At 38.8% G+C, this 26,770-nt stretch overlaps 1 protein-coding gene across 1 annotated transcript in view; it reads right to left on the minus strand.

The window, feature by feature from the left end:
• The window catches only part of TRMT9B (tRNA methyltransferase 9B (putative)), a 113,819-nt gene that overhangs the window by 49,313 nt on the left and 37,736 nt on the right, over positions 1-26,770 (minus strand). The window lies entirely within an intron of this gene.

Below are 26,770 nucleotides of genomic sequence, written 5' to 3' on the forward strand. Positions count from 1 at the left end.
ACGGATGATGTGTCCATCACAGAGCATCTGAGTTCTTGGATTTTCCCAGCCTAGCAATAGGTTCTTCAGTTAAAGTCTCTGCACAATTGCAACCTCACTGAGTCCACTCTATGGGGACATTAAGTGAGGTAAATCAACAATATGAGCACTTACTTACCTAGCTGGAAAATTGATAAAGAAGGCTGTTGGAAGATTTGCAAATTTTTAGATAATGTGAGCATGCTTTAACCTGAGCTCACAATGTGCTTGGTGTAGCCCAGCTGGAGACTTTCAAACAATACTGAGAGCATTTTCATGTGGAGAAGAATTTACATAAGGGACAAAGCTACAGAATCAACAGCCTGTGACAGTAAGGACACAAAATGACATATGCATTTACAACAGTATTTGATTAACTGTTATTTATAGACAATCATTTTACCATTATTGCTTATTGCTATCATTACCTTTGAATTAATTTATATTTGCTTCCTTTTTCTAATCTTTATGTACACTGTAATGTCCATCCTAAATTGAATTTCCCATCACAGTGCCTATGATTTTAGATATTTCCTGTTACTAAAGAAGAAACAGAGCATGTGGGACGAAACTCTTAACAACCCTACATTTGTCTGCTCCTTTTGCAGAAAGAACAACATTTTGCCTTTGCCTGAATGACAGTTCCTAAACCACTAGATACAGCCTTAAAGAGCAGAGAGTGATTCCCTGGATCAAGAATGATGTGAATCCCCTAAAGGATTTTGTGCTTGGAGTTTGCAGGTCACTGGTGATGGAAAGGATAAACAAAAGTGACATTAGACACCCACACATTTCAACCATGTTACTAACCAATATATGATCAGAAGAATCACTTTGTAAACTAGTAATTTGATGTTATTAAAATCCTAGCCCACAAAAGCAAAGTGAATTTTATAAGCTTAATAATATCTTCCTACTGCCATTTTAAACTTCATAGTAATAGCAGCCTCTCATGTGATACATGAACATTAGCTGGCATTAATGGCCTTTGAAATGTCCTTGCTGATACTGCTAACAGTCTTGTAGGCTATTGTTCCCTAATAGCTTAGATTACCAGAGGAGCCAAAGGCCCCAATTAAGATCAAGAGCCCTTTTGTTTTAGACACTGAGCAAACATATCCTGTTCTGAAGAACCTATAAGCTGAAAAATGAGAGATGCTCAATGAAGGTTGAAACAGGAAAGGTATAATGCAATGTTTGGAAATCATTGCTGGTATGTTAAAAGGTTGCAAAATATTAATATCTGCTCCTTTAGCTGATATTAATATAAAGAGTTTAATCTCATTTTTGATTTGGCATAATGCTATTCTGTCCAAAGCATGACAGCAGAAAATTACTTTCTTTAAGATATTTTCATCAAAAATAAAGAGTCCTCTGGGAAGATGTTTATATACATAAAAGTGCAATGAACCTGCACTGACTACTTTGTGACAATGGTGAAAGGTAAGACATGTTTTGCTGAAAAAAATACTTTGCTGAATCGGGGTCTTAATTGCATTATGCTAATAAATTAACTAATTATTCCACAAATGCCAGCTAGTTCCATATACGTTTTTTCTTTCCAGTAGTACAAACCCAAGGAGGTCCCAGATTGCCCAAATAATGATACCAGACAGTTTTCTTGTGGGATGAGGTGCCAAATCTGATCAATGACCTATTCCAGGTTTGAATACTTTAGGTTGTTTTATTTGTAGGGTTATTTTTTACCTTGGTCAGTTCACCTGTATTATGTAAAATAAGTGGTATGATGAATTACATTCTTCCACAGATTTAAGAATCTGTATAATATACAATATACTGATAGCAGTACATAAACACTTCCTCAGTAGTCACTCCTAAAGGCTGCAAGACTAAGAATTTACTTCCATAATAGATTTCCAGGTTCTTTATTATCACTTTCAATTTTTTAGGTACTTAAAAGGTGAAATACAGCTTTTAATAATGTTTAATGAATAAGCAATTCCTCTAAGGAGGGTAGTGCATTTTCTTAACTATCTTTATTCACTGGAATAAGCCAGAAATTTCCAATTTTTTTATTACCAAACCTGCAATTCTTTTAAAATAATAAGAATTTTAAGGTTTCATATTTAAAATAATTAACATGTGCATTTATTTATGTGTTATAATAATAACTGAAAAAATAATGTTTTATAATTAATAGTAATGAATCACATATTATTAATTGATAAAATAACAAAATGCAGCTGTCTTACTACTATATTAATTTCCTCTGAGTGAAAAAAATGAGGCTCCTTTACATGGTGTGGTGGTGGTATGACTGGTGGTATTGAGCAGCTGCCCCAGCAGGGTTCTGGAGGATGCTCTGGCAGCTGGGCTGTCATGTCCATTATGGTCACTGCTGGCTCCAGCCTTGCACAGGCCAAGGCCACCCACACCCAGAGCCATGGCACAGTGGTTCAGATGTCAGATCACCCCAGCAGTCAGAGCAGGGTTGGTGGAGGTTGAAGGAATTATTATCCACCAGCTGAAGAATAACCACTATTGGGCCATCAATATCTGAATACAAGGTCACTGCATGGTCCTGAGTGATGAGCTGGCAGTAGTTCTTGTGCCACAGAATACTCATTTTTATTTATCCATCTATTCCCAGAAATGGGTCAGCTGATGCCAAGAAATCTTATTACATCTCCCAACTCAATCCATGGCACAAGCAGCTTTGTACCAGTAAATTTGCTACCCAAATGATCACAGTGGAGCTGTGTTAAGCAGGTTACTATCAGGGTACACCTTGTGTGGGCTCTCAAACATCAGAGCCTCCTGGCCAAATCATATGCCTAAATGTACCAAGATTATGAAGAAGATACATTTCCAATCCAGTGGTCCTGCAAGGGGACTTCAGAGAGGGCAGTGCTCCCGTTACTGCAGTTACTTCAGTTTCAAGTACATACAGAACAGGAGCTCATTGTCCAATGCTTCCAAAGCAATCTTCCCAGGACACAGGTGGGCATGCCCACAGCCCAGCACCCAAGGCAGGAGTGCTCCCTCAGTAGCCACAGCTCCCATGGTGAAGGTGGCATCCAACACCCTACTGTGGTGGGAAGTAATGAACATGACTCCATGTTCTTAGAGGGCTAATTTATTATTATATAATATGATATGATTGATACGATACGCTATGATACGATATGATATAAAAGAATGCTATACTAAAACTATACTAAAGAATAAAGAAAGGATACAGACAGAAGGCTTAACAAGAATGATAACAAAAAACTCGTGACTCCTTCCAAAGTCCTGACACAGCTGGACTGTGATTGGTCATTAAGTCAAAACAATTCACAGGAAACCAGTAAAACAATGACCAGTTGGTAAACAATCTCCAGGCCACATTCCAAAGCAGCAAAACACAGAAGTGAATCAGATAATTATTGTTTTCATTTTTCTCTGAGGCTTCTCAGCTTCCCAGGAGAAGAAACCCTGGCAAAGGGTTTTCTCAGAACACACAACGGTGAAACCCCAGCTGTGCTTTTCCAGAGCACACATTACCATCTTGCACTGCAGCTCTGAGTGCTAACTCAAGGCTGCTGTTCTTCCACCACAGAGCAGGGGCACATCACAAGGCAATACATTAAAGGGACCCTTGACTCTTCACTGCCATAAAGGCCAACTGGGCTCTCTTACTTAGCCTGGACACCCTAAAAAAATGTAGAAAATGGACAAAGGAGAAAAAAGCAAAGCAGCAGAAAGAGAAAACGGGGACAGCAGTCAATATGCTGGAAGTTATGGCTGCTTTTCAGAGGGATCATGAGAGGTTGGAGAAGGGGTCTGGCAGGACATCAGCTCAACAAAGAGAAATGGAAAGTTCCTCACCTGCAGAGGAGCATCTCACAGAGTTGTAAACAACAAGTGGGCCTTGGGTACGTGTCAGGGAGCTGAGAATAACCAAGCTGAGCCAGGCCTCTCTGAGCCAAGAAAGGTTTCAGTATAATGCTGCAAATCATCACAGCAAAGCACAGGGAACTGCTAAATCAAGACTGGCTTGGATGTAACTTCACTAACCCTGCACAAGCGTATTTGGCACTGTGACAATGTAAGGACTAACTGAACTGCTGGTCACAAATGCAAGACCTTGGTACAGGAAATGCTAAACTAAAATAAAGTAATTTAACATTTCTGATTAAAGGCCATTAATAAAATACAAGAAAATAGTGCAATAACAGTGCCATTAAGACCACCATGGTCATGAGGACAGAGAAATGGTTTCAAGGATTTGTCACTGCTGGAAAATAGCTGCAGGGTGAGGACCAGGTGACCAACAATGACCACCTGTCTTTAGATTGAATGGACTCAACAGAAACAATGAATAGTCACTCTGAGAGATTACAGAAGTATATACTGAGAAGTACAAAAAGCCCTAGGTCACAGAACCTTGAAGACAACTTAAAGACTACCAAGGTAGGATCAGCAGAAGAGGATCAGTGTTGAAAATCCCAGCATCAAAGAATTGATGGTTACTCTGATAAACAGCTACCTAGGGCCTCTCAACATACCAGGTGCCAGAACTGTGGGCCCAGAATGCCAAGGGAGGGGTAATGAGGACTTACTGGATTGGGACAATTCAGAAATTTGCTGCCATAACCATAACACTGTGCTGCTCTTGTTTCAAAGACTAATGCTGCTATTGTCTACTATAGCCATCCACTGCCATTTTCATATTTATTCTATTCATAGTTATGTTCATTCCATGTCACTTCCAAAGTTATCCCGCAATACTCTCATTCGTTCCCCCTTAAGTACAGTATAGTTAAATATTGCTAAGACATAACCACATCTTTGACTGCCACACTTGAGTTCTCATGCTGACACATAACAGTCTATATAAGCTGTTAAAAATCATCACATGCATAGCACACAGTCACAGCAATCTCTTTCCTTGCTGGATGTCACTGCTGCATGTTCCTGTTCTTTCCCAGCACCAAAGAAGCATGCAGTGGGTGAGAGAGCCTGGGCATTGGTGCATCTAAGGATATTTCTGGCTCTGCTGACCATTGATGGGTGCTAGAAAATTCAGGCATTCTAGACAGAGCCAATTATGAGGCAGATCATCAGTACCATTCATATACAGGCCCTGAAAGACACTAGGTACACTTGAAGGAACACCAGGTGAGTGCTGTCATGGAAAAACTAGAGATGTTCATACCTTTGGATAGTTGGGAAACTGGGCCTTAAAAGGACTGAAAAGGCTATATCCTTACAGAACAGGGTAGTTGCACATCTCATTTACCAGAAATAAATTCTATTCCAATAAGTTTCTATCGAAGGTAACAGTCATGAAAATTATTTTGCTAAAAAGAAGTTCTATTTTCATATTGTTACTATTTCATGAAGGCCAGTCATCCTTCGTTTTCATGGATCTCCTTCTCCATCACTCCCATTTTAGTGTCAGTTAATTCCATTTATTACACTGCCAGTTATCTCAGATATCTGCATTTCTCCTCACTGTGTGCAGTGTGTGCCAATGTTGATGAAAAGGAAGCACATGTGTGGAGGAAGAAGCAAACGAATCATTAAATGTCTGGGACTGCTAATGAGACTAACAAAAAGCAGAGTTTATGTAGGCAGCTGAGTGGAGCACGCTTCTCTAAAACCATTTGCTTTGCATCCAACCTTTGTTAAGAGCAATTAGAGGTAATTGTCACCCAATAGCTCTTTTGTAATCCAGATACTGAAAGGCACAGAGTTCAGGTGAGCTACTTCCAAAGTGCAGGGATCCCAATCATGCAGAATGCTGCCACACTGGTCTAATTGGCTGTGGTGGTTTGACCCTGGCTGGATGCCAGGTGCCCACCAAAACTGCTCTGCCTATTTCATCCTCAGCTGGACAGGAGAGAGAAAATACAATCAAAGGCTTGACATAAGGACAGGGAGAGATCACTCCTCTGTTACCACTATGGATCAGAAACCCTCCACTTGGGGAAATTACATGAATTTATTACCCATCAAAATCAGAGATGCACAATGAAAGGTAAAACAAAAGCTGAAAAAAAAACCCTTTTACCTGACCTCCCACTCCTTCCTGGGCTTGACTTTACTCCCAGTTCTTTACCTCATCCCCCTCAGCTGCTCAGGGAGATGGGGAATGGGGTTATGTTCAGTTCATCACATGTTTCTGGCACTGCTTCCTCCTCAGAGAGAGGAGTCCTCCCCCTGCTCCAGTGTGGGGTCCTTCCTGGGTGAGGGGCAGTCCTCCATGAACTTCTCCAGGGTGAGTCCTTCCCCTGGGCTTCACAAACTGCTCCAGCATGGGTCCCTTTTCACAGGGTACAATACTTCAAGAAGCCATGGGACTCCTCCTCAGGCTGTGGGTCACTCTCTGCACCCCTGTGGTTCTCCATGAGCTGCAGGGGCACAGCTGCTTCACCATGGCCTTCACCACAGGCTGCAGGAGGGATCACAGCTCTGGCACCTGGAGCAGATCCTTCTCCTCCTTCTTGGTGTCTGCAGGACTTATCTCACATATTCTCACTCCTCTCTTCTCTGGCCACAATTACTTTGCAGTAACATTTTCCCCTTCTTAAATATGTTATCCCAGGGGCATTACTGCCATCACTGGTGGGCTCAGCCTTGGCCAGTGGTGGATCCATCCTGGAGCCCACTGGCATTGGCTCTGCCACACATGGGAAAGCTTCCAACAGTATCTCACAAAAGCCACCCCTGTAGCCCTGCCCTGCCACCAAACCTGGCCATGCAAACCCAATACATTGGCCCTTTTGGATCACCTCTGAAAAGAAATAGGACAAGCAGCAGTGTGTTTTAAGGTCTAAGCTGACTGATACAAGAGAGCTAAGACATGAAAAATGTGAAAATTTTAATGTGATTCTAGCTTGTGGATCTATCATTCCTTGGGTCATTTCACTGGATTTTACATGACCCTTAATGACTATTCTGTTATTTCATTTTTCATGTGAAATACAATTTTCTCTGAAAATGACTGGTACTTCTATTTGTACTGGGGTGACAGAAACTCTATATTCTGCACTGGAAAAGACTCTGCTCATTACTGAGAAAGTCTTATTAAACTGATAGACAATAACAGTTGCCAACAGCTCACACCTCCAAGCTCTCATTGCCTTACTATTTCATGGAGTCTTGCTATTTCATAAACATGAAATAGCTGCTTGTTTCTAGATCTGATTAAAGAATTTTACATGGGTCTCAGGAAGATGGAATGTTAATATAAAACAACTAAGATTTTTTCTTGGGAAAAATTGTCCCATACTAGCATAAGTGACTTGTTTCATTTCTATGAAATTCTGCTTCAGAAAATGAAGGAATTACTCACATTTTCATTCTAGATTACATTTTATAACATTCTAGGTTTATCTCACTTCACAATAGCAAAATTTTGCAATGTTTCTGTAACACACACATTCACATTTTCCATAATACAGAAGACTAAATTCTACCCAGCACCACAAATAAACTTCACTTAATTCTTTATCTCTTTTTTTTTGTTTTTTCTTTTTTAAACAGTCTTAGTGGACTACCAGTTACAGAAAGAGGGAATTGAGGATGAGATTTGATAACAAGCAGATTCTTTTCATCTTTTTCATTTGAATAACTCAAATAGCTAGTAAGTCCTCATTACAGATAATTTCCAAAGACACAACTGTAGAATAAAAAGGATGGGCAGTACTGTAGCATCCAGGCAATAATATGGACTCAAGAAGCACAAATTAAGTTCCATTTCTGTTGCAGACTATATTGAGACTGTGTACATGTTATTTGCATTTCTCAGTACCTAATGTATAACAAACACCACAAACACTGGGATGAAGAAAATATATTACTCATGGTAAGAAACTGAGGAAAAATCCATACAGAAGCTGATGGCTGTGTGGCATATACCTATCACTAACATCTTTAAAAGCTTCCTTTCCAGATTAAATTTATTTTTTATTATTTATTTATTATTGTGCTTTGAGAACAATAATAATGTGCTACTTTAACAATTGTTACTAAAACTTACTACATAAAGGAAATATACTCATTATCTGCATAGAGGCAGTAATAAACTATGGATCCATACAAGTCTGAATAACTAACATAATATAAAAACTAAGTTTGTGACATTTAAACTGTAAAATGCTAAAACAGAAATTGCCAATGAAGTGAAAAAATTAGTTTCATCTAAAATTAGCTAATATTAGTCTTTCTTTTCTGACAAAATTCATTTTTATGAACTGACATGAACAGAACTGTGCAGCTCCTGTAGCAGTGAAACCTGACAAATTCAGCCCTACTTCCTCCTTCTGTTTATGCAATCCCTTGTTCACAGACTCCTTGAGCTCTGAAAAGGTGTGGATTGATTATGGTATCCTGTGTCTAGGGAAAAACACATCCTCAGGCCCCGAACCCTGGGTGCATTTGGCTCCTGTCATAAAAGCTACTTCTCATTTCCACAAATTGGTATTCTGACACCAGAAATATATTTCAAAAATACATATAAATTTACAAGAATTTCATTCAAGATAATGACATAGAAGTATGAAAGGGGGCTTCTGTCATTGAATGCAGATGACAACTAAGTACAAATGATTGTTTGAAAAGGTGGTCTCTGGGTAAGTAGTTCTGTAGCTGTTTTAAGCCTGAGGAAACTGCTCTATCCTGCAGCTTGCAGGAACACCAGTGAGCACCTACCAATACAAGCATTTAGGTTCATTTAAACAGCATATATGAATAAATATGGGAAGGGAATGAGCTGAGCTGAAGAAAATAATGCATTATTCATGCAGCTAACAACACTCACTCATGCCTAGTATAAATTGAAACCAAAAAGTGCAAATCTAGGACACTGAGATTTTCAATCAATGCTGAGTTATATTTAAATTCAATTTAAGCCAAAAATTCTGAGTTCATTTCATGTTTCGATTCAGCACAGTAGCATTTCACACTTTCTCTCACTGGCTGCATTTTGGGAAACATAAATTATGAATGTAGCAGTTTTGCAAGTGAATAGTAATAATTGCTAGGTGGATCTCACTTGAGATGCAGTGGACACGAAATTAAGTGAAATGCATTGCGCTGGTGATTAGTTTAATTCCATTTGACAGCTCCTGAAGAAAAACATTTAAATCACAAAAAAAAAAAACCAAACCCTGAAAAATGGGCAAGTTTTACAAGTGAGAAAAAAGAAACTTGATTTTGCAATTCTATTTTCTTCAATGAAACACTCACATAACACCATTTCCTATATGTCCTGTTAACTCAAAACTGTGAACTCAAAACTGATTTTTAGAATATGATACCTATTTTTTTGCAAGCCATGTTGTTCTAATCTCTCTGCAATTCTTATTTTCAAAATATGGAAATCATGCTGAACTCCTACACTAAGCCACTGAAAAAGCTAATTGGCATTTGCCAAGTGGAAAAATCTTCTTTTCTGTTTTGCATAATCAGGCCTCTCTAATACCACTTTTCCCAAAGATACCTAAAAACTTCATCCCATGACTTTGCTTAGTCTAAATTACCTAAGGAACATATGGCTGAGAGAAAAAAAAAAAAAAGAGAACAGACATAGCTATTGTCCTGAAAGAAGAGTTTAATTCAAGGGGAGAATCTTGATCCACCAATTAAGGAAAGTTATAGTAATTTCACCTCAGAAACCTTACTTCCTTCTATCCCTGTTAGATTTCCTTATCTGAATGCTGAGACCATTTGCAGGCAGAGGTGAGCTGATACAAGCCTTACAACAGCACAGCTCAGTTTCAGCTGGAGCCTACTGGCACAACTACAAATTAATTTCACTGAATGCGAGCAGTTCAGCCACTTCCTCTCCTCTCACAAGGAGTGAAACAACAGGACCATGCAAATAAGAAATCTGAAACAGCAGTTCTTTTTCTTACTCTAAATGCAGCACAGTTTGCAGTCAACCTCACAGGCCTCTGCTTTCTAGCATTCCTGCCAGGGTATGAGTGCACAGCACAGCAGAGCAGACACCCAGCGACTTTAAAAGCAGCATTTTAGCATAACATTGTACCTGGACTAACTGGTTGCTGTCACACAAATTGATGCTACTTCTGTAAAAAAAGGGAGAATATGAATCCACTGTGTGGTTTTTCCACATGGTTTGCTTTTTCCATAGAACAAGTCAGTTAAGTTTTATGTAACTGCCATTAGGAAAATGAACTTGATGATGAACAATCCACAGACATACATAAAATAACTGTTATCAGACTGGAAATTCTTTTTCTTTTGGTTTTCCAGTCCTTAGAGAGGAAAGCAGCTGTAGCTGAGAAGTTACATTAATTTACTTCTACACTGTCCTTCAGAGGACTGAACAAGAACTCTGAAAGAACAGAAATGAGACCAGTTCTCCTTAGGCTGGAAAGGATTAAAACCCTGCTCCAGAGGACTTTGCACAGTTTGTCTCCTAGGAAGAGTGTTAGGCAAAAGGTCTTGGTCAGTTAATGTATTATAGTTTCAGAAGACTGATCTGGCAAGAGCCAGATTTAAACACCTTGTAATGGATTAGTCACTCACAGTGTGAGCGATGTAACAAGCAGCTCTGAATTTCTGCTGTACAGGAAACAACTACACCACTGAGACCCATTTCTGAGCCTGTTTCAGATCTGAAAGGATGTGGTGAAAATACCATGCCAGGTTTTGCTTTTTAAACAACAAATTCAGACTGGCCAAAGTCTATTTGCAAGAGCAAATAGAATACTAGCTGATCCAACGTTTAAGGCTTTACAGCTTCCTCGCCTCCAAAGAGAAGCACATACTGTGGTAATATGATTACAGAATTTCCAGCAGCTAGCACAGCCTTCAGGCAGGCACATTATTGGCAGCAGCTGCTCAAACAAGTACTCACCTCACTGTGCTCACAATATTCCAGCAATTGTAGGAGTGAGAAAATATGTCAATGAAATCAGCCTCCTCTGAAAGCTTGCACAGTGTGCTTCCATAGCAATCCAAATACTTGACGGACAATTACAGTTGCCAATTTGGCAAACTCTTTTCAAGGTTATTTAAATTTATCAAGGTTATTTCATCACTGGAAAGAAAGGTTTAAACAGACAAAGGTTTTTTTGTCTGGATATAACCAAGTTAGTGCCTAAGCCACTAGCCTTTCCAAGTACTAGGCATTTCACCAAATTGCCATCCAACATAAAACGGGATAAGATTACAACTGTAAAAGGCTAAGAGAAGGCTTTCGTAACAATTAATCTAACACAATTTCACTATGCATATATATATGTATATATATGTCCACTGTACCTAGAGTCCAATAAAACAGAAGAGAACAAAGACTACTAAAGCAGAGCAGCTTCTCTCAGGGATTTTTCTCTTCTCAAATACCATTTCTCTTCCTTTTGGGCACCTTTCACACCTTCCTGCCTTAGAAAACATTTCTACTTGGCCTGCTGTCCTAGCATGTAAAAAATTACAATCTAAACCAGCTTGTGCTTATATAGATTATTTACACAATAAAACTTAAATGTACCTCAATGGATAGAATTTCTAGTAATAATATTAAAACTCACTTGAGAGAGCACCAACTACAAAAAAAAAAAAAAAAAAAAAAAAGGAAAAGGAAAAAGAAAAGTGGTCATAAAAATGAATCAAATTACCTGAAAGACAAGAGTCAAGTTATTAAGAAAACAGATGGATTGCCAGAGATTTTCAAAACAAATAGCTTTATGAAAATACTTATTATGAATACACAGATCATTACATTTTAGTGAAATCTGGACACACAGCACATTCGTTTGCTATTAAATCAGCTAGGTCTAATTTAAAACACTTGACTTCTAGGCTGTGCTTTATACATCTCTGCACAAGAGGGAAAATACTACATCAACATTTGTGCTTATTGTGGTACACGTGTCTACCATGGCCATATGGCAGAAAAACAAACACATGAAAACTCTCATATTCTTGTGTGTTTCCATATTTGTATTTTACAATCACAATGCATGCAAAGTTATATAATTTCTTAATCTTGAATTCCAATTTCACCCAGGTAAGTATAATGACATACTCCAATATTACTTGGAATCCTGATCTCGGTTTTGATCCAGCTTCCTTACTAAAAGGCCTTCAGAGCAGAAAAAAAAGCTGTTTATTGGGGATTTTAAAATACCATTATCCTCTGAGATCTATATAAGGTGCCAATACAGCGCTCATTCAGTTCCAAGTCATCATAGCTGTTCTTTAATATCATCTGAAGATCTGGACCTTACATCAGTTGTGAAAGTCCAGTAGATCTACACTCATGCTTTTTCATTGTTCATGGCTCTTACATATGCCAGCTGCTATGATTCCATTGGACCAGCACAAGAAGGTTTCATGCAAAACATTCAAATGTTGATGGCCATTCCTCCATCAGCTCACTCCTGTACAGGTGCAAGAATAACGACCACAACAGAAAAAAAACAGTGATTACCTTTAGAGTTTTGGTGGCCAGAAAGCTCCACAGACAGAGATGTCAGATCATTCAGAAAACTCAAGCCAGTCCTGAAAGTATTTTTGATACAAAAATGAAACTTCAAACTATGACTGGGTGAAAAATCTGAAAGAGGAAAAAAATTTAGAAATCTCTCCCTCTTTTCCTCTTTTTCCAAGTGTCCCAGATAGGCAATTGGATAAGTTCAGTCAAAATTTTAAACTGAAAATTTTAGCAGATCTTCTGACTCTCCACCATTTCTAACTATAATTAAAACAAAAACATTGTTCAAAAAGCAATATTGTAAAGAAAAATTAAACAAGCCAAGAAAACAATACAGCAAAACCATCCTTTTTCAGAAAAAGCCTTTGGTTCTTATGAATGAATATTATGTGATGATAAGGCATTTGCCACAGAATTCTGCTTGATAGGAAACTTCTTTAATACTGTTTTGCTATTTCAGATGAAAATCTGGAATGATGAGAATGCAAACAGAGAATCTTTTAAGATACCATGTAAGATACCATGGTAATCCATTTATTATTCACTGCCAAGTGATGATATCCTAGGCGCTGGGTTTTGCTTTGACTTTTATATCTAAAGTCCTCTGTTTATCTAGAAGAACTAGCTGTCAGTGTTGTATGCTGGCTAGATATGCTGAGTACATTATCAACAGTCTTCTACTTCAGCAAATCACTTTATTAAATTTTCCTGGCAAGAGTTGACTCTGTATGAAATGGAACGGATGCATTTGATGCACTACCTATTTGTTAACTGACATGTACTTTATGATTCTTTAAAAGATTTCAAAGGACAAAGATACAGTGTGGAACTTCAGGTCAAAAAGCTAGTAGATTTTTCACTAGGATGTCTTTGTTGAATAGAACACTTTACCACAGATTATTTCACAGCCTGAACACAATTGTTTTGTCAGATAAAGACATAGGGCTGGCCTTTGTGGCCTGGAGGAAAGGAAAAACTATGATTCCTCTGTTGGCAACATACAACAGTTAATGAATCCTCAGTACACTGGCATTTTTTCATTAAATACTGTGCAAGTATTTTCAAAGTAAAATCCCACTGGCTATATTTCACTCAGAGTCTCTTTGGGGGCTCTTGTTGCTCTTTCAGTGTAACAGCAATAAAAAGATCAGTGGAGATGTGCAGATCAAATAATGTTAAAATGCCCACAAAGACATGCCTGTACTTCACTAGATTGAGGTGTGTTATTTTCTCATAATATAGGCAAAGATAAATTATAACTTGAAATATTAGTTGCAAGTTTTGAGATTTACATTTAATTTAATCAGAGTTTGAATGCATGTAAACATGAGTCTGCTAACTCATTCTGACATTGTCTACAATAAGGAAACTGCACAGTAGCAGCTTTAACAATCTTTGTCAATGTAATTATCTAAGCTGAAGCTGAAAGGCCAACCTTGAAAATTGTGTGCAGGCTAATCAGGTAAATAGGTTAGAACAAAATATTTTAGCAGCCTAATTAGTTACTCCTACAATCATAGAATCGTTTAGGATGGAAAAGACCCCTAAGTTCATGGAGTTAATCATGTTTACTCTTATACAGTACATGGGCATGCAAAATAACTGCAGCCTGTATACAGGTTTCTGAGCTCTTTAAGAACCTGTTTTGCCTTAGTTTCTCCTGTATGGATGGTAGATGAATGAGGAATGATGAAAGCAATGTTTGGTATATCTGCTATTGACAACTGGGGAAAAAAAGTAATTAACAAAGAGAAATTTCCAAATGCATACTAATGACTGAGTGATGATTAGATTGACTACAAAGCTGTACAAACTGCAACACACATACAGAAAATAATTTTGGGAACTCAAAGTGACAGCTTCCTTCTTCTGATTTTTGAAAACAAGAACTAGCAATTAGTCTGACATCTAATCAGTTACAAAGTTCCTCTAGAAATAGAACTGATCAGCACTTCAAATTTCCACTTCACAGGAAACAAAGGCATTTCAAAATCTGACTTCATTTCAATTCAGGATAAATGCAAATATTCTCAATATTTCCTTCAAAATACAATTTAAAATGCTGTGTTAAAACTTTTTTTTTTTTCATGCTTATAATTATTATTTTTATCTTATCCTATTATAGGTACATGTTATATATATGTTATGGGATGTTGTCAACACACAGCATTATTTATACTATCAGTGGATTTTGGGCCTCCCAGAAATCACATTTATCATTTCCTGAAGAAGGACAGGTTCAGCAGTAATTTGAGGAACTAGATGCTCAGCATAACTGTATGAAAATTTTACAGACTTGAGAAAAATTCACCCTTTAGTCAATACAGTTCACAGGCCAGCAGTTCAGTAACTTTGCTATAAACTAGATTGGTTTTTATTTGTGCTGCAATGAGACAGTGTGGTACTGTGATGCAAAATGTATTGTTTTCCTTTCACTCCCTAGTAGCATAATGAAGAAAACAAGCTTTTGATCTTTCTGAATATTCCCTCGACACATTTTGCTCTGAATATTCTTGTCTCCACAGAAGTATTTGTTACTTTATCAAATGCTCTTTATTAATCAGTCCTTGCACTCAGATAAAGAAAAGACTAGAGATATTTCTCACAGGTGAAATACATGCATAATGGATAGGCAGAGGCAGAGGCTGACACAGACTTAATTTATGTTATCAAATGATGCAAGCTCTCAGCTCTTCCCAAGATTCATCCCGCTCTTCTCAGCTCTTCCCAAGATTACCCAGATTCATACTGCATGCATCTGAGTTCTGCTTATGCTCTCACTTGGCACAAAATGACTAGTTCCCCTAAAACTCTTAAGGACTGTCTGACCATCCCTGAGCCACTCTGGCAGTCTTGCTTGGGCAGAGGCCACTTCACAGCTACACACCCCACACTCACAGGGTCAGACCAGGTTTCCATAGCACAGTCTCAGACCTCAGATCCTTTCAGTAATTTAATCATGGTGAAACAACAGAATAACAGCTGGAGCTGCTGCCTCTGGGAAGGGACCCCGAGCTTCCTGGGCTTTTGTACCCTGACAGTCAAAGTGCAGGGAAGTCTGGGCTCTTCCAGCTGAGTCCTGAGCTCCTGCCATGTTTCTGAGTGTCCAGTGCCCTGGCTGGCACCACAGGTCCCTGTGCCCTTGGCTGTGCAAAGGTTGGTTCCAGTTCATGGAGTTTTCTCTGGGGCTCTCATAACTCAGAGCTGAATTCAGAGCTGGCACTGCAGCTGGTCACAGAGGTACGAGTACTGAGTGTATCCCTCAACAAAACAAAGCTTAGGTGAAGGCCAGAGGTAATTTTTTCTGAGAACTTCAACCTAAACTTCCTATGGACAAAATATCTCTTGGGCTGGCTCCTTCCTCCTTATCCAGTCTCCCAACACCATTTCAGTAGACCCAATCTCAGCAGAAGAGTGCTCCCAAACATGTTTAGAACACCCTTGGCTGTGGTGGGTGGCCCCTGTCCAGTTGTCTGGTGCCCACCAAAGCTGCTGTGTCTCTGCTATGACAACAAGCTTGTGTGTCAAAGGCAGAGAGAGATCCCTCAGCAATTGCTTTGATATGCAAAATAGGCTGAACTTGGGAAAATTGGTTTAATTTATAACCAATCAAATCAGAGCAGGGTAATGAGAAGGAAAACCAAGACTTAAAATATCTTCTCCCCCACTCCTCTCTTCTTCCTTGACTCAAATTCACTCTGAATTCTGTACCTCTACCTCTCAGAGCACAAAGAGATGGGGAATGGGGGCTGTGACCAGTTCATCACACATTGTCTCTGCCACTCCTTCCCCTTCAGGCACAGGATTCCCCACATTCTTCCCCTGCTCCAGTGTGGGATCCCTCCCACTGCAGACAGTGCTCTGTGAACTTCTCCAACACATCCTTCCCACAGCCTACAGAGGAATCTCTGCTCTAGTGCCTGGGGCAGAGACCCTGGTGCCTGCAGGGCAGTTTCTTCATATATTCTGAGTCCTTTTTTCTCCAGGTGCTGTCACACAGGTGTTTGCTACCCTTTCTTAAAAGTGTTATTCCAGAGGCGCTACCACCGTCGCTGATGGACTCAGCCTCGGCCAGCAGTGGGTCCAGCTTGGAGCCTGCAGTCACTGCCTCTGTCAGACACCAGGGAAGCTTCTGACAGCTTCTCACAGAAGCCACCCCTGTAGGACTCCCCACTACCAAAACCTTGCCACCCAAACCCAATATAGCTACATAAGCATGCTCCATGTATGCAGTACATAATGCTGTTATCTTATAGAAATGTCACTAGCAACTCTGAGACAACCCTCACCTGACTGCAGACATTTTCAGCACAACTCGAAACTTCCATCCCCAGAGGGACCAGATGCATTCAGTGCATATTCAGTGCATATTCTACATAGATGTAGACAGTCCTGTCTCATGGAAATCACCATTAACAACATACTCCACAACTTGGAAGGCCATGGGGTTTCTTCCAGAGATATTAACCTTCACTCACCTGTCATCATGCTATCTATTCAAAACCTGAGCTTTCTTCCTCTCATGTGAAGAGTTTGATTTTATGGGTACAGCTGAAATGAGCAATGTTCTGGAATATCAAGAGTGAACAGTAGCTACTAGAAGGCTGCAGTCCCTTCTGGAAAATAGGGCATTGTTTACAAAGGGCAATGGCAATTCTAACATTAAGACAGAAGTGAGCCTTGTAAAGAAAAATACAGGTAGGTTGTGTTAAACATCATTAAAATAATGAGGCTTTTTCCTGGATATTGTTTCAATGAGAGGGAGGCAGAAAAACATGAACAAAAGTCTAGAAAGGTAACAGGAAAATGAAGCTATAAAAGCATTAAGACACTAATTTCAAGCTAAGAGCAATCCTGCTTTGTTTCTGCTGCCCCCAGCTGCTCATTTGTAGCTGCATCTTTGTTATATACACTGGTTTTGTTATATAACCTGGCTTCAAAAACACAGTTTGAGAGGGTGGGCAATTGTACCCAGGTGCAAGAATTTTGGAAGGACTTTCCCACCAATCATCCTGTAATACTGCTATCTCACAGGATTACCACATGAAACTACTTTTATTTATTTTGAGTTTTGACTGGAATTCTTGAAATCCTAAGAAATTAATTTACCTTTGTGATTAAAGAAATAATTGTGTTTTGGTTCTTTGGGGTATTTTTAATTATTTGTCAATAAATTGGGGAATCACCCTTAAGATACATTATTTCGTGCTTTTTCTGACAGAGATAACCTGCATAGACCTGAATTTTGCTTCAAAATATGGTAACAGCTGATACTTCTTCAATACATAAGCCTTTTATTTTCTTTCTTTTGCATACTGGACTATAACACAGGAATTTTGTCTCACAGCATAGTTTTATGAATTAGAACCTATACCTTAATGGACTATAAAAATGCTCTAAGAGATGACCTTCAACATTTCATTAGTGCAAAAGCAGTTCTGCATCATCTTTAACAAATCATTTGCTGATTACAATTTTCAGCATATTCTGTAAAACAACCTCACACAGGGCATAAACACTAAAGCTATACATTAAAAAATACAAAATCTTCTTTTATGGATAATTTCAAATAGAAGAATATGAGAAGCAACTTTGCTTTTTCTACTTATGTCCAAATTATATATATACTCATATATATACATATATATATATAAATATGCTCTGCAGCTGGTTCTATGTAAGTGTGCAAAAAAATAAAAGGATAATGCAGACATTTGAACTGAAGCTATATTTCAATATCAGAACTGGAAAAATTATATGACTCTGTTCCAACTACAACACAGCCGTTATTCACAGCCACAGCACATTCATTTACTATAAATGAATATTCACTTGGCTGTGAGCAGCCAAGTGCCTAACCAGGCAAAAGTAAATAAAATTCAAAAGCTTTTTTTCTCTCATGGTGTCCTTTGGCACAGCTTTCTGAAAGGACTACATAAATATAATTGTATATTTATTCCCAACAATGCTAGCATTAGTAGGCCTTTGTATAAATACCTTAGAAAAAAACTTCATGGAAATCAATATTGAGGTGTATGAGGCAATGTGTTCAGCAACAAAAGGGATGGCTCCTGTTATCATCAGAAATTGATTTTAACTGAAACAGGAAATAATCATGTACCAATAACATCAGTATTCCTGTCACATAAAGATGAGCCACCCACAGTAATTTTTACATCCTAAAAATGACCGGCAGCACTGAATTGTTTCAGACATTGAAGCTCTGAAATACTGGCTGGATCCCAAAGCAACTCAACTGCCAAAAGACCAAGTGGAATTATTTTCAGATCATAATTAAACTCATAAAGCATTTACAATATTTCTACCTTTTGAATGCTAACACAGAATTTCAGCCTGTGGAAATCCTAATGTTATCTCACCATTCCTGAAAAACAGTATAAATGCATGAGCAATGCAATGTGCTTAGAAAGGTTCTCTCCTTTGAAGTAATTCAAATACTTATTCCACAAGGTATCCCACCAGGCTTACAAGACATGGCCAACACTACAGAGTGTCCCAAGTGGATGGCAGCTTCTGAAAGTGAACAAATGTTTCTGATGGGAAGCAAATTCCTGTGAAGAGCTGCAAGGTTCCTTTGCCAAAATTTAGCCTTGAACTAGAACATCATATTGATAAAAACCAAAAAAAAAATATTTCCATATAAGGAATATATAGGAAATACATAGGGTCATATACAGGGAATAGAAATGCCCTTTTGCCTCCAGTTATTACACAATTAACAAGCCAGCTGCCTAAGTCACCATTATCTCAGTTCTGTTCAATACTAGTATTGGTTTCACTACTCTCCTAAACAAACCTGTGATATCATAAATTTAAAAAGAGAAGAGCAGCATAAGGTACATACATAGGGTAAAATCCCAATTATAAAAGGGAAATTTTTATTAGAAAACTTTAGCAGATAAAGCAAACAAGTAAACCACTATTATAGCAGAATAAACAGTCAAGGTGACAGTGCACAGCTGAGAGGGAGGGCAGGGTCTGTACCTGGATCAGCCACTAGAAAAATTATTTGTAAAGCACCAGCCTCAGACTGACAAACACAAAGCAAGCAAACAAACAACAAAGATCGGTCACTGAAAGGAAGAAGAGAAAACAAAACCAGAAAACCCAGGATTATAAAGTGACAAAGCTATCAGAAAGACTCGAGTAAAAGCAACTCTTGGGAGTCTAGAATTACTGACTTACTGCCTATACTGACACTGTCAATATTAACAAGATACTTAAAGACAATCACAGCAATGGACTGAAGTGCTCTTTTGTCTGAGTGAGATGATGCCTCTGCTGTCGTGAAGCCTGTTCGAGGCTCCCAGCTCAGGACAGGGCAGGGCAGGCACTCCTGCTTGCTGCAGCATACCCGCAGCTTCCGCCGGCACCGCCCCGCGGGAGAAAGGCAGCGCTGCACCTCCACAGCGGCACCCTACGGCACGCACTGCCCGCCGCCTCTCCTGTCACTTGTTTGCATCTTCTTGCTTCCTCCTGAAGAGCTTCTTCCACGGCTTTTTCAACAACAACAAAAAAGATCACATTTCTCCAAAATATATTGATTCAAAACATGCTCCTTAGCAATGTTTGCCTTCCAACCCCAGCCTCTGTTACATGCACCATGTGAAAACTATGTAAGAAGTCTCACAGCCGTCAGCAGCACTCAGTAGGGGTGCAATAGATCAAGCCTTTTATCCTCAGATGTAACAGGCTACCACACCAAGAATCTGATACATTTCTTTCGGAGAGTAATAAATCAACTCCCATCCCAATTCCACCTTGAATTCTCCTACTCATATGCTAAGAAAATTTTTAACTCCTCCTGTCTATGTCACACTGAAAGGGATGCCAGAGAGAACACGGCAGCAGAAATAGAAAATTATACTCCCATTAAATGAAGATTTCAATTATTTGTTCAATATCCTTCACCTCTGCTTTAGTTAGCTTCCAGAAACAGCAGTAGAGTAACTTCAGTCTTACAGTAAACTCCTTCAAGAATTTATACATACAAACATATATATAGATATATATATATTGTTTATATATATAAAACAACTTGTATTACAAGAGAGTAGCGGAGTCCTGGATGCTCAGAACATAAGCCATGTCTGGGATAGATGATACTACTGTGAGATTTGAGGCAGACACTGAGACCAAGAAATTTGAGAAGGCTAAAACATTTAATGCAATAAAGGAGAAGATAGCCTAAGGCTGCTAATCAAAACCTGGCAGTTAATCATTATGGTGTCTAATAACTCACATTCGTGTAATCTCTGTCCTAGCCCAGCAAAGCTTTTCTTAAAAAAGCAGTATCTTAAAATGGGTTCGATATCAAGCAGTAGAGTCACAAAGTTCACACAGATGCTGAGGCTAAACAGATGTGCATCTTTGTATTAAACCACAGATGTCCTGAAAAACATTTTAAAGGGCAATTAAGGCATAAAATGCTCATTAGGGACATTGTGCTGCAATGAGGCCAGTGCCTAGCAAACTCAAACTCAATCTACAAATAATGGGAGATCCTGACAGAACGCTCGATAGTGATTTTGTAATACTTTCACTGAAAAGGTTCAAAGCATGCTGACCTTCAAAACTTCCTTTCAATCTTATGTGTTTGCTCTTGAGTTTAGAGAGATTGAGCCATCTTCGTAAATTGAAGGGGAGAGGTCTCTGTTACAGCTGAGATAACCCTCTCAGGTCTCACTGGTATTGTTTTGCTCTGGGATGGACTTCTTGTTACTGTCTAAACAGGTACTCACTGGGAGTCTTGTTATACAGACAAGTGTAATTTTATACTTAGACATTACTAAAAGGGACATTTTCCAGTAAGGAACTTTTTGTGAATCAAGTATCACTAGCCCTATTACATACCATCCTCACAATTACAGCCACAACAACAAAAGGAACAAAATCATTATAAAACTAAACAGAAAATATGAAAAAAAAACTTATCAGATCTGTGTTAATGTGGCAGTTGTGAGACAAGACCCCCGATGTTAACGAGTATCATTGTTCCTCAGACAAATTATACCTATTTCCCGCACAATTCCATAAAACATCACTTGGATCTCATCTCTTGGAAAGCCATTTGGCTTTCCCTCCAGCCCGGAGCGGGACCGTGGGCAGCCCCAGCCCAGCGCCAGCGGGTGGCAGCAGCGACCCAGCGACCGCAGCAGACGCGCTCCTGCGGCTTATCACTGATCAGCATCTTCAACGCGCAGCAAGGTTCACTTAAATCTCCCTCCTTCCATTTGCTTTTGTTTGGTTTTGTTTTCGGATCCAACGGGAAATTCATAATATGCATGACTGCGCAGGTGGATTAACTGAAAGTTTTCATAATTTTTTTCTTTGATAAAACTAACCTGGAAATGGTCAGCCACAACCATGAAGTACCAGTACTTTGGGTACCTCTGAAAAGAACACCTTTTCAATTACATGGCAACATCCTCTGAGACAAGAGACACAGCTCCACAAAAAAACGTTTAGCTCACTACTCATTCTGCAAAAGAAATACAAAAGCCAGGACTTCTCCACAAGAGATGTGGTGGGAGGGCAGGCTCCAGCTGAGAGGGAAGCTGGAGCCACATACAGACATGTCAGGAGATTCAGCAGATTCTTTAGCTATTATTTCTTAATTTAAAGCTACTAATTAAATACATAGCCTATCTCCTTTCAGTACAGATACATAAAACTCACAAAATTATGCCTTTTTTTGTTCAAATTCCACTAAGTACCTATATACATATATATTTACTTTTAACTTCAACCAATTTTGAAACAGGAAATACGTGTCATCTGTACACATTTCTACATATTTGTAATCCTTTAATCACTATCAAACTAAACTACTTTACTAGAAACTTCTTTTGCACTGTGAACCTTTCTTGGCCCTTATAAACACCTGAACTTTTGAATCTAAAACTGATTAATTTTTGATACACGATTAAAGCTATTTCCTTATACATGCATTTCAGATTAACAGCAACAAACTAAATATTTGTGTGATAATATAAAAAATTGAATTGTACTTATTTATTTGAATGTATACTGAAGTCACAGCCCTACTAACAAGCCTGGCAAAACAAAAAAAACCCAAACACCAAGTTTCCTCACCTACACTTGGGTACATTCATTCCTCCTCTGTCTCAGCTGTTGATCCTCTTCTCAAACACTTTTTTGACTTGCTCCCCTAATTCTTAACCAAACCTTCCCAGGCAAAAGAGGCTCCAGGTACTCCAGAAAGGTGTCCTCAAAACAGAAAAGGAGCTCACCCACAAGTATAAAAGCCACACTCCTCTACTATTCACCAGATCCAGGCTTTTGACTTTAAACATGGGCAAGGTCCTTTATTCCAGAGGTGAAACATGGAGGGACACAGGAGAACATAAAGACTAGATACATTGTTAGAAGACAGGGCAGGAATTTGAGACCTAGGTGAGTGCAGTGAGACACAATGTGTAACAAGGATAGAAATGTGGACAGAATGCTCCTGGGCCTTATGGCACTCACCATCTGGAGGAACAGCCTGAGAAGAAAGAGAGGCTCACCTTCTTTGGCTGTCCTTTGGACATCATGTGTTTGGAGGCAAGTGAAGAAATACTCACCCATCCACCTGACTGCTGTGTATGTCCTGTTCACCAGGAGGCCATGCTGGGATTCACTTTCACCCCACAAATCCTGTCATCAGGAGTTGCAAAAAGCCTAGAGATTTGTGGCATAAGGAAAGCTACTGCTGGCAACAGTGGGATTTCCTGTGGGAGATCTGCTTTCCCCACTTTCTTCTCAGCTCTGTAGAGATGTACATCTCAGTTCTGTAGAGATGTTAAATGAACTTCAGCCTCTAAATCTGTCTGCAGGCCTCTCCTTGCCTCCTCCATCTCTACTCCAACAAGCTGTTGGAGTTACACTGTCCTTCTGTCCCATCGCTTGGTGCTCGCTGATGGCCGGCTTACCCTCCAACACCATGAACAATCTGAACAAAAGATCAGTTGCTAAAAAGAGATTAGTTATTCTTTCCAAAAGGGTTAGTTTCCCACAGGGTTTCTTTCCATGACTCACCACAATAATTATATTGTTGACCCTTGGTGCTGCTCAGCAGATGAAACAAATGCTTCCTGGTTGTAGAGGTGGTCAGCCCTTCTCTGCTGTAGGCAATAAAGTTGTTTTGTTCAGCCCTAGTGGCAATGCTACCTGGCTGGCAGAAGCTCCCAGGGAGAAGGAGCCATTCCACTGCAGCACCAGCTATGAATGAAAAACCTTCAATTGCCCTCCTTTTCCCTGAGCCCCAGGCAGAGCCCAGGCTAGTGCTTTTGCTGTTGAGCTGGCAAGGGCTGATGGCACAGAGAGCAATCAGAGGGAGCAGTTATGAGACAGTGGAGTCTCTCAGTTTGAGGCATTGAGCTTTCTCTCCTCCAGTGGGAGGATGCATTCAGGCTGACTTGGACTCTGGCCTGATTCTTATGACTTTCCTAAATAATCACAATAAGCTGGGAAACACAGAATGCCACGGGCAGTGGCTACAGAACAGCTGTCAGGCACTAGAGTGAGACTTGTGTTTTCTCAGTGATAAGGAAAGAAAAATAACAGCCACAGAACAGTGAATGGAAGAAGTATTTCGTTCAAGAGTGAGACCAAAACTGTGATGAAGCACCAGAGGATTTCAAGTGCTCATGACCAGCAGACAGAGCTGTAAGTCCTTTCTCCTCCATGCCAACTCACTGAACCTGGAATTGCTGGTGAAGGACTCATTCACAGACTTCCAAGAGAATCTATGCAGAGATGAAGGGCATGCAATGAGAGAGAGAGACTCAGGCTGTACAGAACATTTCAGTGGAGAAAAACCTCCCTAAAAGAGGGAACTGAAGCCATGATTAATAATGACAATAATCACTGACACAGCTTTTCACTTTGAAAAGAAGGGCTTAAAGTTTCATCAGGTTCACTAGAGCAATTCAAGGAGAAACTACTTTTTTTATTTTTGAAGATGGACCTTTGTATTGTATGCAGTGGAAAGTGTAGACACATTGTTATAATTATCATTAAAATAATTTTGAATTTGTAAATATTTAATTGTTAATTTCTATGAAAAGTATAATTACTTTCATGTTGTAACAGCTTAATCTGGCACTGATTAAATTATTTGTTTCCATTGTTTTTCAACCACATACACAAGAAGAATCCATTCTCTGCAATTTCACACATTTCACCAAATCTTTTGTAGATATTTCTCCAAATCACAAGCTTGTTTAACATCCACTGTTAATCATGCTATGATTTCACACTGTATTTATTTCATAGACATGAGGCTGCCAAATGTTTCTGATATCACACATTAATGCCTCTAACTTGTGAACAGAGTATCAGCAGTGGAAACAAAACCTGAGATTTATTTGCTTATTACACCCTGAAAAGAAATTGTTCCATCTTCTCTGTTCTTGTTACCATAGTTATAATCTGCTGGTAATTCTACAGATTTTTTGTTAACTAAGATAAACCATAAATGTGTGTTAAACTGGAAACAACTCAACTATTTACATTAGAAATGTAATCCACTTGATTTGATCCTTTGGCTGCAGTACACCAAGTCTGCACAGGGACTTACAGGTCCACAAATATTAAACAGATGGGAAATGGATAAAACCACTAATAACTGAAAGAGGAGGGGGAAAAGAATCAGAAATTCATGACTGATAGTAATGAGTTCCTCTAAATGTATGTGTGATAAAAAGGATTTGGCTGAAAGTCAATTGCATCTTTCACCCTCAAGTTTTTGATATGCAAAGAAACAAAAATGCAAATGCAATGAAATGGACACTGCTAGTCCAAATATTCTGATCTTAAGCAAGCCAGAGATGCTGGTGACCATTATTTCACTATTCCTCCACAAATGACTGAAAGATGTGACAATATATTCAAAATATATCATTGAAGTTTGAATTCACGGTAATCAAAAGGAGTAAAAATTTCTCCAGTTTGGCTGAAGTCCAGCCTTTTTTTTTTCCTGAGAAAAGCAGAGAACTGGTAAAAAGTATTTTTAGCACTAATTTCTGGTTCTTATAGTTCTGACTTCTAAGGATAAAAACATAACTTCAAAAATGTTAATCCACAAATCCCTGTGCATGCTGGTACTGGCAGATGCATTATCTTCTCAAGAACAAGCTATCAAGAATGTGGGAAAAAAGGACACAGCTGTATAATTATATGATATTTAAGGATACACAGAAAATCCTCACCTTGATCTTTCCTACCTCTCTTGCCACAAGTCTAATAATGACAAGCCCTATAGCAAGTGGAGACTAGATTTTGAAACCCACATGAGACTGAGCCACTGCTCATTTCCCATATTCATCCAGTCATTTTGGGCCACATTTCCTAGCATTTGCACATCATAAGACAGGGACAGGAGGATACAGAGGAAGAGCAAGAGTAGAGGTAAATAGTTAATTATTAAGCTTTCTTTTTATCAGGGCACAATTTCAATGACTGAGAGTCAAGCAAAGATTTATTGAATTTCTTTGCCTAGTTTGATGATAGCTTGTTATAGCTATTGGAAACCTTTCTTCAAAGAAAATAGTTTTAAAATATGTACTCTTTAAGAAGAAGAGCACCTTCTCATAAGATCTAACATTACTTAAATTTCTATTGCTTTGTATTTGTGGTGTGTAGGATTTTGCTTAAGAGTCAACAAAAAACCTTAAGAAAACCTCTGTCATTAACAAGAAATATTCTTATTCCCACAATTAGTACTTCTGTCTTCTCTTTATAAAGGGATTTCCTTCTCAGAGTCTCTGAAAAATTTCATGGATGCCAATCCCTTTTTTCAGAGCACAGACACTAAACAAAGGAGGGCCCAGTATCTTTATTTTGACTTCTGCCCAAACAAATGTCCGTAAATGATGGAGGCATGACAATCAAAAACCAGAAAGCTCATTATCCTTTCCTGTGCCACAAGAGAGCATCACAGAAGCCTCTGCATCATTACCTTCCACACTTATTTTGATTTTTTTTGCTGATGATTTTTAATTATTTAAATTGAATACTTAATATAATTTAATGTATTTTAACAAATTTTCTTGTTATACTACAGGATCCATTATTGAAAGAATATCTACTAAACTATGATAATCAAGTGATCATAACTATGACAATATGAGAGGATGTGGAATTTTCCAAAGAGGTTTGGCAGTCCAAAAATCTTTCTGTCAGTCTTGAGTCGTCTTCACAATGCTTGGCATAATACAGGCTCATAAAATCCATTTGGCCTCTTCCCTATGACAAGCATCACAAAAGATGGATGGTATGGGATCCATCTTCTTTGTAATACATTGTCCAGTAGTA

Source organism: Serinus canaria, chromosome 4 (assembly GCF_022539315.1).
Source record: "Serinus canaria isolate serCan28SL12 chromosome 4, serCan2020, whole genome shotgun sequence".
Lineage (NCBI taxonomy): Eukaryota > Metazoa > Chordata > Aves > Passeriformes > Fringillidae > Serinus > Serinus canaria.